Source organism: Ursus maritimus, unplaced genomic scaffold, assembly GCF_017311325.1.
Source record: "Ursus maritimus isolate PB19 unplaced genomic scaffold, ASM1731132v1 scaffold_10, whole genome shotgun sequence".
Taxonomy (NCBI): Eukaryota; Metazoa; Chordata; class Mammalia; order Carnivora; family Ursidae; genus Ursus; species Ursus maritimus.
This window is the reverse complement of record NW_024423344.1, coordinates 31,818,938-31,830,659: the sequence shown is the minus strand read 5'-3', so window position 1 is coordinate 31,830,659 and position 11,722 is coordinate 31,818,938. Positions and strand designations below refer to the sequence as shown.

The window sequence follows — 11,722 nt, the reverse complement described above, 5'->3', positions numbered from 1 at the left end:
GACATTATGTTTTCATAAAACAGGATATGTCCCTGTGCTTCAATTAACTTGTATCTTAAAGATATGCATTAGCTGTAGGTTCTTAGATGACTTCAAGAAGTTTTGGCCACATAAATTTTGAGGGTATTTCTGAGTGAGTTGCCTAAACATAATGAATATACAATTAATAATATTTTACAATTTGAAAGAATGAAGACAGTATTTTTGCCTGTATTATTCCTGGTTCTTCAAATAATGGCTATGATATTGCATTTAATTAGGTTGAACTCAGTCAAACTCAGTTAATATATACATATCTATAAGCCTTCTTAGCTTTTAATATTAAAACATGACTACCAGAAAATACACAAAAATCACAATTGCTCAGATCAATCTTCATTTTGGATGAATACTTTGATCCAAGTAAAATCCTGTTAAGAAGCTCATGTGTAATTTCTACTTATGATGATGAAATGAAATCTAGTTTGATTCAATATATTACATGTGAATTCTTTGAAAAGATACAGGTATTTGATTAGTGGCCTATTTGTGCTCAGTTTTATGACCTCTTTAATCACAAAATGAGTTTTTACACAGCTTTTAAAAAGTCAGTGGTGGTACAGATCTGCCTCCACCATCACATCCTAAGCTGTGCAATATGTGTCTTCTATAGTTCGATGCTGCTCTGTTTTAGGTATTTCTGAAAATAAAGCCACTGGGAACAGCTTCCAGCAAAGAAAGTGTCATGTAATAAACACCTCATTTACTTTCATTCTTCATTCGAGTTTTGTTGCTGAGGACTACTAAAAATTGGCAAAGAAAGTTTTTTTTTTCTCAATATTTTAAAAAATTCAGTGCCTCCTGTGATCTAGTACCAAATAGAAAACATTTGTAATGCTTGGAGTAAATGTACAAAAACAGTAAAATTGAGATAAATGGATTCTGTTATTTGGACTTATAGCCTTTTGGAGTGAATCATATTTGATAAGGATGAGGAGGAGGAGGTGGAGCTTATAACAATAGCAGCAGCAGCAATAAGCCACTAAAAATATGACTGAAAAATAAAAAATAGTGAAGAAGGCCGGGTCAGTAAGTAGATCTGAAAATGTCATACTAGAAATCAAAATCAGTAATATTACTTTGTTAAATATTTTCCAAGTCATGAAACAGGACAAAGGGAAAATGGGAACTGGTTACTTTTACAATATCTATGCAGGAATACAAAGGGGGTCAATAAGATGCCACTATGGTCCTATTTGAATTACTGTCAATTTTGCTCACCTCTTTCATTCCTGTAACCTGAAGGAAGCCCTTGAGGTCTTAGCAGCCATTTTGAGATCGCTCTTAACACCTTTCTTCAGTCTCAGTTCAAATATTAGGAACCATACAGTCTTAGCCTTTAATTGGGACCTTAATTGGGCCTTTGGTGCCCTAATTATGAATAAGGTAATTATAGTAATTATAGGTGAATTAGAGTAGTAATTAGTAATTATAAAAAAGTCAACCTAAAGTTCGTTTGATATATACTTTCAAAATAGATGTTTAAAGTGATAACATCTCAAACATCACGATGTATTCTACTCTCTATCTTTCATTATGTAAGGATTAGAATTTCAGGAAATCAAAATTATATATATACATACATATCCAATACAAATTTAATTAGATACATATAATATATATATCTTGTAATGAGTTTAATTCTTAGCCTATATCCCATGCTTTAAAGAAAGCATGCTTGCTCTTTGTGGAAAGGAAAAAAGATTTTTTTTCCTAAATTATATGAATAATTCCCATAAATTAGTAATGATCAGTACATTTGCCTAGTCAGAAGTATTAAAATGTATGTATACGTCTGGCAACAACTTCTTTTGGAGATAATAATTTCAATTTCTTTTAAAATATATAGTCTACGGTCATAAAAACTTTTAAGGGTCTACCATAAAGTTTCTCTTAAGCCATAAAGGTTGTAACAATTGACTTAGAAGAAACAAGTCTGGATTAGGTGATTTACATCCATCTAATATCTCATTCAACCTTACAACAAACCTACAGTGATTGGGATGGGGTTGATATGCCCTTTAAAAAAAAAAAAAAGTTTTTATTTGAGTACAGTTGACACACAATGTTACTTTACTTACTTTCAGGTATACAAAATTGGAATTCAACATCTCTATATGTTATACTGTGCTCACCACAATTGCAGCTACTACCATCTGTTATCATACCCTATTACAATAGCATTTACTATATTCCCTATACTGTGCCTTTATTCTCATGACTTATTCATTCCATAACTGGAAGTCTGCTCCCACTCCCTTTCACCCACTGTATTAATCCCTCCAGCCCCTTTCCCTCTGGCAACCATCGGTTTGTTCTTTGTATTTATAGTTCTGATTCTTCATTTTGTTTTTTTATTCATTTGTTTTGTTTTAGATTCCACAGATGAGTGAGATCATATGATATTTGTCTTACTTAGTGTAATGTGACTTAGCATAATGCCCTCTAGGACCCACCATTTACCCATCCATGGATACTTAGGTTGTTTCCATATCTTGGCTATTGTAAATAATGCTGCAATAAACACAGGCAGGGCCGCATATATCTTTTTGAATTGGTGCTTTGTTTTCTTTGGGTGGGTACCTGGTAGTGATATTACTGGATCATAGGGTATTTCTATCATCAATTTTTTTTTTTTTTTTTTGAGGAAACTCCATACTGTTTTCCACAGTAGCTTTTAATCCCCACCAACAGGGCACGGAGGTTGCTCTTTCTCTACATCTTCACCAACACTTGTTATTTCTTGTCTTTTTGATTCTAGCTATTCTAAGCGATATCTCATTGGGGTTTTAATTCTCATTTCCCTGAAAATTAGTAACACCGAACATCTTTTCATGTGTCTGTTAACCATCTGTATGTCTTATGTGGGAAAATGTCTATTTAGGCCCTCTGCTGAATTTTAATCTGATTGTTGGTTTGTTGGTGTTGAGTTGTATAGTTTTTTAATATACTTTGGATATTAACCCCTTATCAGATTTATAATTTGCAAATATCTTCTCCCATTCAGTAGGATGCGTTTTTGTTTTATTGATAGTTTCCTTCACTCTGCAAAAGCTTTTTATTTTGATGTAGTCCCAATAGTTTATGTTTGCTTTTGTTTTCTTTGCCTTAGGATATTATGTCCTTTTTTAAAATATTTAAATAACTAGCAAAATATCATACAGCTAAAACAGTAAGTGACAGTGTTGAGATTTGAGCATAACTCAATTCCAAAACCCACACTCTTTTCAAAATGCCAGACCATCATTTTTATAGGTGAATTACCAAAAATATAAGCAAATGCCTAGTAATTAGCTTGAATTTCTAGATGTTTTAGAAAATTTTTTTAAAAATATTTTTTCTACCACTGTTAAATGATAAAAAAGTGCATCATTAAAGTGATTACTTCTAATATTTGACTTGCTTTCTTTAGCTATGTCTCACTTATTCTCTAACTTTTTAGCTACCAATTGTCTGTTGCTCACTTTTTTTTATCTTCTCTCATAATCCCCTTCCCATAATGATATATTCTTCTCTAATGAAATAGAATACAATTAACTCATTCTAATTTTAAGCAAATCTGATTAAACATAGCAGACACACAGCCAATTCATTTATTACAATTGTCTTGACTAAAACATTGACAAAAATAATGATAAAATTAACTAACATAGTGTAGTTCATTACTTAGACTACTTTCATTTTGTTACTGTCTTAACAGATTGCTAGGGAAATATTTATCAAACTCTCAGACAACTATCAAATCTTGGCCCAGCTACTTGCAGCTGTGTAATAGTGAGCTGCACTGCTCTTCTCAAAAATGAAGATATAAAATCTATGTTTTGAGAGTTAAAATAAGATACAATATAAAAACCACCTGACTGTATGCCCAGAAACAGAATTTGAATGGATGGTAATAAATTGTAGCCATAATTATGAAAAGACCCTAATGAAGTTTTGATGAAAATGTATCCTAGTGATTATTTATAGCCATGAAGCCCACTTCCAGTGAAGTTAAACTAGATACTCCTCTGCATATTGCCAAGCTTAACAATACTGCTGATTTAATTGAGCCTCGGGGATATCACTTACTTTTTTCAAACTTGTTTCAGCTCATATCCTGGAGGAAATTGTACTTTATTTCATTTAAAATAATAAAATATGCCAACAAGAAAATACGTTTGTGATTTCTTATTAGAATCACTATTAACATTATGACTGAAGACATCCAAGAGACCTAAAAATGCCAAAAATTTATGTCCGTTTATCTCAAGGTTTTAAATGTAAAAGTTATAACTTTTATTTTCTGTCGCCCTATCTTCAAAACCACTGATAATTTCATCAGGTTTGTCCACAGTACAGATAAGCAGAGCAAAGGCGTTCTTTATCTTTCTTACTGTTCTTCTGGTTTCTATCGTTTTAAAATTTTTTTGATAATTTGTATTTCTTTCTGCTATTATCTGATTTTGCATTTTGTCTACTTTTTCCATTAGAACCTCTAAAATACTAATCAGAAATACTTCAAATTTCTTGTCTGATCTTTCTGACTTCAGTTTCATATCTGTCTAACTCTTAGACTTGCTTTGTCTCTTCAAACTTTTTTTCTTATCCTTCTGTGTACCTTGTAATTTTTGGCTGAATGCTAGAAATGTTGTTTAGAATAGAGGACTTAGTGTTGGTTGTTTGGTTATGTATGTATGTATGTATGTATGTATGTATGTATGTATTTAAATGCTTACATAATTGTAGCATGGACACAAATAATATTAATTATCTGAAATTTGTTAAGCTCATTTTATGCCTTAGAATACAGGCCAATTTTTATAAATGTCTTATATGTACTTGAAAATATATGTTTTAGTGAACTCATATCTAGATATAAAGTTTGTAAATGATATTCAATAAACATATTATATACAGCAGTCTCTTTTTATTGTTTTTGTTTTGACTATCAATACCTTATGAAGGTATTTTTAAATCTTGTTGTATGTTGGTATATTTATCAATTTCTCATATGAAAGAGATATAAAATATGCTTTATATCTTTGAGGGTGTTATTTTCACATTTTACACTTAGAGCTATTATAGCTCCCTCATACTGAGCAGCTTTTCATATTACTCCATTACATTTTTAACTTCAAAATGGTTTTCCCCTTAAAATCTACCTGTCTGAAATTGTATAATTACATCAGTTTTATTTGCTTGTATTTGAAGGGTATTCTAATTAGTATTTTATAATTTAAACATAAGTCGGTTTTAAATTTAGGTGTGTGACTTAGAAGCAGAATATAACTACATTTTGTGTTTTGTTGAGACTCATTACAGATCATTTTTTCCCTCTAATTTCAATGTCTTCTCATTTTCTTCATATTATTTAGTTTCCAGTGATTAACTATGTGTTAATTAGCTATTATTTATCCTGTCGGAATTTGGTAAAATTCTTTGAATAATGCTGTAAAATTGTTATCCATTATATCTTCAAATATTTTGGCTTCTCTATTCTCATTTTTATTTTTTATGTAACAAAGAAAACTTTATAGTTTTCTGTTGGCTCTTTTTTATTATTACTAACATATAATGTATTATTTGTTTCAGGGGTATAGGTCTGTGATTCATCAGTCTTACACAACACACAGCGCTCACCACAACGCATACCCTCCCCAATCTTATCATTCTATTTTCCATTTTGTGATCTCTTTTTCAAATTAGCATTCATATTGACAACTCTTCTCTCTCTCTCTCTCTCTCTCTCTCTCTCTCTGAGTTACATATTGAATAAGTTCTTCAGGTTTCCCTGCCTTCCCACGCCCACTTTTGGTCCACCAATTTTCTATTCATTTTATACAATCTGCTATGTATAATATAATCCATCCTTTTCATGTTTTTACTTTAACTGTGTAGTATTTAATTGCATGATTCAACTTCAACTTTAATCCACCAATCATGTATTCAGTCAACTATTGTATTTTATTTTTAAATTTTTCAAATTTTTTCTAATTATTTGATCCTTTATATGTAGTTTTTTCATTCTTACTTGAAATTTTAAGAACTTGTTTTTTTAGCATTACATATATTAAAATATGAGTTTTATGTTCTAAAACATAAAGCCTTTGTATGTCTCATCCTATGACTTTTTTTCCCTTGCCTTCACTTTTGGTGCATTATATTCTACATGCTTATGATTTTTTTTAATTTCAAGTGATTTTTTCCTCTGAACTTTATAGAAGTATTATGACACTGAGCTTAAGTTAAATTTTTTCAGAACGGATTTGTCCTTATACCTGTTGATTACTCAAGAACAGTACGACTTGGAAGACTATGAGATTCTCACCTTGATACAATGGATTATTCTTTAAAATTTTCTTTGGTTTGTTGACTTTTTCTTTTTTTGTATATTTTTGCTGCAAAGTGGGGTAATCTGAACTACAAAAATCATATGAGGTCCATTAGGTGTTACATATTCTCCAGGGAAACTTCCTCCCTCCCTATCCTACGTATTAAAACATCAAGATAGGCAGGTTTCATTATTGTCTACCTTCAAGAGAGTTTATTTCTTGTTCACATCTGCATTGATTGTATGGTCAAAACTGATTACAGTGTTGAGCATGTGTACACATGTATATTGTGGGAGCAGGAGGATCTTTTGTTAGATTCCATCTTGGACAGAACACAGGATTTATCTTGGTTCATTGCATCCCAGACAGCCATTGTGTCAGAAGCTAAAGTTCTCCCAGGATTGATCCTTTAATACCTTTTTTTGGACTCTGTTTGATCTTTACTTTTGTGACTTCTCAGCAATTAATATAAAGAACTTTAGTTTTTACAAATGGCAGCTATTCCAAGATACCTAGTTTTATATACTATTAGGAACAGAAGTCACAAATCAGTTTTTAAAATTATAAAACAAGCATTTAAAACTGCAAATTTTTACACTAGAGTTACTCTTAAAAGAGCAGGATTACTTTAATAGCTCAGAGTAACTTCAAAGTGCAAATCAGCTTAGGAACTAATTTGTAAGAGTAAAATATCCAACTATATCTTCCTTATTTACACCCTATGTTTAAAAAATCTAATCACCTAGTGAAAAAAAAACTTGAAAATACGAGTTTTCTACTTTTAAAAGCTTTAATTGCTGAGGGTAATGACTCTGAAAAGAAATTATATTTTTATTGCCTGGGACGTTTCTTCCATAGCAGAATCTGTTCATCATAGCAGTGTAAGTCTTGGGGGATTGTGTTAATGGACCATGCTGCCACCAATAAACACCTTGAATTGGTAGTTATTTCAGAGAAAAAGGAAGTCACTCTTTTATAGACTGGGTCTTTCAAATGCACTGTGAAATAAAGGGCACATAAGCTTAAGAGTAATTATTCCCATTATGCATACTTTTATGACTCAAGATACTGAGATAACAAGGAAAATAATGTAAAATAAGCATGTATGGAAAGTTCATCAAGGATGAGATTCTCAAAGAGTGTATTAGATGAAGAAATGTGAATAAATAATACACCTATAAAATTTTTAAAAATCAATCATGTCATGATATAAACAGAAATATTTTATTAATTAATACTTAGTAAGTGACTAAACTGCTTCTTATGACAGATTATATATTGGGGGGGCATTAGTCTTTTACATCCAGTGTGTAAGTTCTATTATTCAGGATACTTCAAAAAATTCAGACTTTTTTATATTAAAAGTAAATCTCCATTATCTAAAGGAAAAATAACAAGTTATTAAGACTTAATACTAAAGTAAAGTCTCATAGAAACCATTCTGGATAACTTCCTCATCCCCTACTATGTCATCTCCTCAAAAGAACTTTTAATTTTTTTAAAGATTATATTTATTTATTTGAGAGAGAGAGAGAGCAAGCACAAGTGAAGGGAGCAGCAGACTCTCCACTGAGCAGAGAGCCTGATATGGGGTTTGATCCCAGGACCCTGGGATCATGACCTGAGCCAAAGGCAGATGCTTAACCGACCAAGCCACCCAGGTGCCCCTCAAAAGAACTCTTAAATAAAAGAAGATAAATATTGCCACCATGTTCAGTTACATGGGATGCTTTGGAACACATAAAAATCAAGAATTATCTTGTCCTTCAATTATATACTTTTGAATATACTGTAAATTGAAATCTGGGTGGGCAGATTTTTCACCAATTTTCATGTCACCCTTGCTGAGGGGCCATGCTAATCTTCCCTGTATCGTTCCAATTTTAGTATATGTGCTGCCAAAGTGAGCACTGGGCAGGGAGATGTTTCAATATAAAATACTTTAAAATTGAAGGGAAGTGAGGAAAAATGTTTAGTTTATTGAATAAAGTTCACTGACAACCTAAGTATTTCAAAACTATCAATATATTTAAATGATCAAATATACCATCGAGCCATCACATTAGATACCTTACTTAATTTCTGGCAATTCTTGCCATTTTTCAAGGGTTTTCTTTTAGTGAGTACTTGACCTCAAAGCAAGCATTCTATCTTTTGAGTTCCTGGACTACTTACCTTTTACTTATGACTAAAATTAGTTGTCAATTTATTAGTTATCACTGGGATAGTAAAACTGGATTTTACATAAACAGTGAAGAGAGATCCTTAAGAATTAGGGACAGTTAAAGATCACCAGGTTTCCAATAACCTTAGTCTTAAAGGAAGAATTAGAGAACCATCAGTGAATGTTGAAGAAAGCATTCCAGAAAAAAACAATTAGAATGTGCAAAGTCATGAAGGCATAGAAATGCATAATTTTTTTAAAAGATAATTTTTGGAGGAGTGATATGTCCTCCTGAATTGGGTGAGTTTTTGATGATGTAGCAAGAGTATGAGGCTAGAGAGCAAATCTGGGGCCAAATTATTGATGGCTTTAGGGAGCCTGTTCTGCAAACACAGAAGTGACAAATCAAGTTTTATATTTTACAAACATCTTAGGGTCTTTAGGATGGGGTGCAATGACAGGATCATATAGGAAAATGTTGCAAAAATACAGGTGAAAAAAATTGAATTAAAAGAGGTCACCATCAGTATAAGGAGAGGGCTGATTTGGAAGGTATTAAAGAGATAACAGATACTGATAGCTAATCTATGTGTCTGGCAAATAAAACAAAATTTGTCTAGAACTACACTGTCCAAAAACATGTCCTCTAGCCACATACACATTTAAATTCATATTAGTTAATATTAAGAAAATTTAAAGTTCAGTTCCTCAATAGCATTAGCCACATTTCAAGTGTTCAGTAGTCATATATGGTTAGCAGCTACCACTTTAGAAACCATTGATATTGGACGGTGCCAGTGTAGAGTGAATCCCAGATACCTAACATGGGCTACCCATGATTAAGAGTAAGTACTCAATATTTGCAGTCACTCTGAGTGGGAGATGGATGTAATGCTGCAACTGTACTTTCAGGTACTGCACTTTCAGGTAGGACCAGGATATCCTGCAGACCCAGATGTAAACCAGGCTCCAGTGTGTTATTTCCAGTTAACCGGTTGTATGAGGTAATAGGTGTGGACTGATGGAAAGGAGGCAATGAAGAAGAAATCAGTTTCAAAAAAAGACTGAGACATTTCCAATATGCAACTTACTTGTATATTCTGGCCTTGCCCAACCCATTTTTTATGTATTATTTCTACTTGATGATAATTGTTGCAAACGTCCAACTTTAGAATAAATAGTCAGACACAGAAAACAAGCTGCATGGTCATCTTATGTCCCAGGCAGTACCAGCCTCCCTTTTAATGAAGGTGTTGGTGACCTGGATTTAGTCTAGAAACTGGGTTCAAGGCCATGATTTTTCATCATACTGATTCAAGTCAGATTTTTGGCCACCAGATTTAGAAGGCTTCTCTCTTTTATGTAAGTCATGCAATATTCTAGTATGCTCTCCATCTCTTTGATTTCTTGGGAGGTCAAGATCAATGAGGTGCTACCAGAAATCTCTGTGGGCCAATTATGTCCTTGCTGTTCTTCATAGTAAATTGTTGAAAGATATTCTCTGTGAATATTTTCATGCATTTACATAATCCAGGCTTTCCAAGTAAAGAGGATGTTTGAATAACAAAGGCTTTGGAAGCTAGAGATAATGTATCACTCTGAAGAGATTTACAGGATTGTCTCCCTGGAGCCATTTCTTTACTTTCATGTTGAGATCTCAGTCAAGAAGAATTAGTATCCCTCCTTGCAAGTGCCTGCTCCCCGGGAGATTATCAGAGTTTTTAAGCAAAGGAAGACTCATGTCCTCAGAGACAGGTGCTCAGGCTACTTAAATGGCACAAGGAGGCTTAGAGTTATTACAGGTTCAAGTTTCCTCTACATTCAACCTGTTCATGGGGTTAAACTCCAGTTTAATAAAGCAGGAAATGACATGAGAGGCAGTAAATTGATAACTGCCACAAAAATAGAATTAATTTTTTGCAAAAGGAGAAATTGCCAACAATTACTGCAGATGTAAAGGTCTGAATAAGATTGTGCCAAGAAAACAAGTTGGTTGGCTCAGAAATAGCCAATATTTTACTCCACCCCTCACTGCTGGTGAAACACAATTTATCAATACATTCTCCATCCTTGAACCCTATTGAGATACAAACACAATCTTTCTCAACAAAACATTATAAGCACAATAGTCACTTCATGCCTAAAATAAAAATTCCATTTTGAGATAATTTGATATAATAAAATATGTTTAATACAGACTGATGATATTTGCTTGCATTTAATAAAAGCTCTCATTAAAATTAATGCCTGTAATAAGGTATGAAGATGGATAGTACACCTAATACTATTTACTTTTTTGTGGAAATTGAGGAACACAAAAAATTAAAAGACCCCAAACCACTGAATGGTTTAAGAATTAAATTTTCATTTGTTGTTTCATTGTTGTCCAACATATATTACTTCTTTTATGACAACAGCTATTTTCATGAATTATTTTCCTTTTTCTCATGCAGGGCAATGGACACTAATCATCACACTACCGCGTTACATATTATATGATGGTAATCTCCATCTCAAAGTCCAAGGGAAAATAGATACATATTTCACTATGTAAGGGAAAGTGGATATATGTTTTCCAGGTAATGGGGCTTGCCAAAGTTAGGAGAATATGAGATAAATAATGACTAATTTTCTTTTAAGTCAATTGAAAATAAAAGGTAAAAACTTTCCAATCATCCTTTTATTCCACCTGCCATTTTCATGCTTTATTACATCAAATGTTCCACTCCTTCTCAGCCATTTCACTCACCAAAAATTATCCATATTCTTCTATATTAACCTAAGAACCGCTGGCATATGCACTGCTTTGGTGCTTACCTAGTAGGATAAAAATTTCCCACAAATTATGTAGGCTGTTCTTCTGCCTTCCCATTCATGTGTGCACCACTTGTTATGCTGATAGTTCTTCACCCATTCCCTGCTGTGGGTACTACTTCCCCACCTTGAGGTTATAATGCAAAGTAACCTAGCTGTTTTATATCTATCTAAGTTCCTTTTGTGTCTGTCACTCTGTAAATATTCTACCAACATTGCAGTCTCATGAGTCAAAATATGATTAAAATAAATATTATTTTTATTATATTGTTGAAGGACTACGTATAAACCAATGTGACTAGTAGTCACAGTCATGAGAATGATTGGTGAAAAGAAAAAAAAAGAAAAGAAAAAGGATGGTTTTCTTAGACTTAAAGCTTTTGCTGTTAGC

General features: G+C 32.6%; 1 non-coding gene across 1 annotated transcript; it reads right to left on the bottom strand.

Moving 5' to 3' along the window:
- Positions 1-8,152: 8,152 nt before the first annotated feature.
- LOC121101489 lies at positions 8,153-8,264 on the bottom strand. Its single transcript, XR_005833480.1, has one exon. It is a non-coding gene; the product is annotated as a U6 spliceosomal RNA (small nuclear RNA).
- Positions 8,265-11,722: the final 3,458 nt, after the last annotated feature.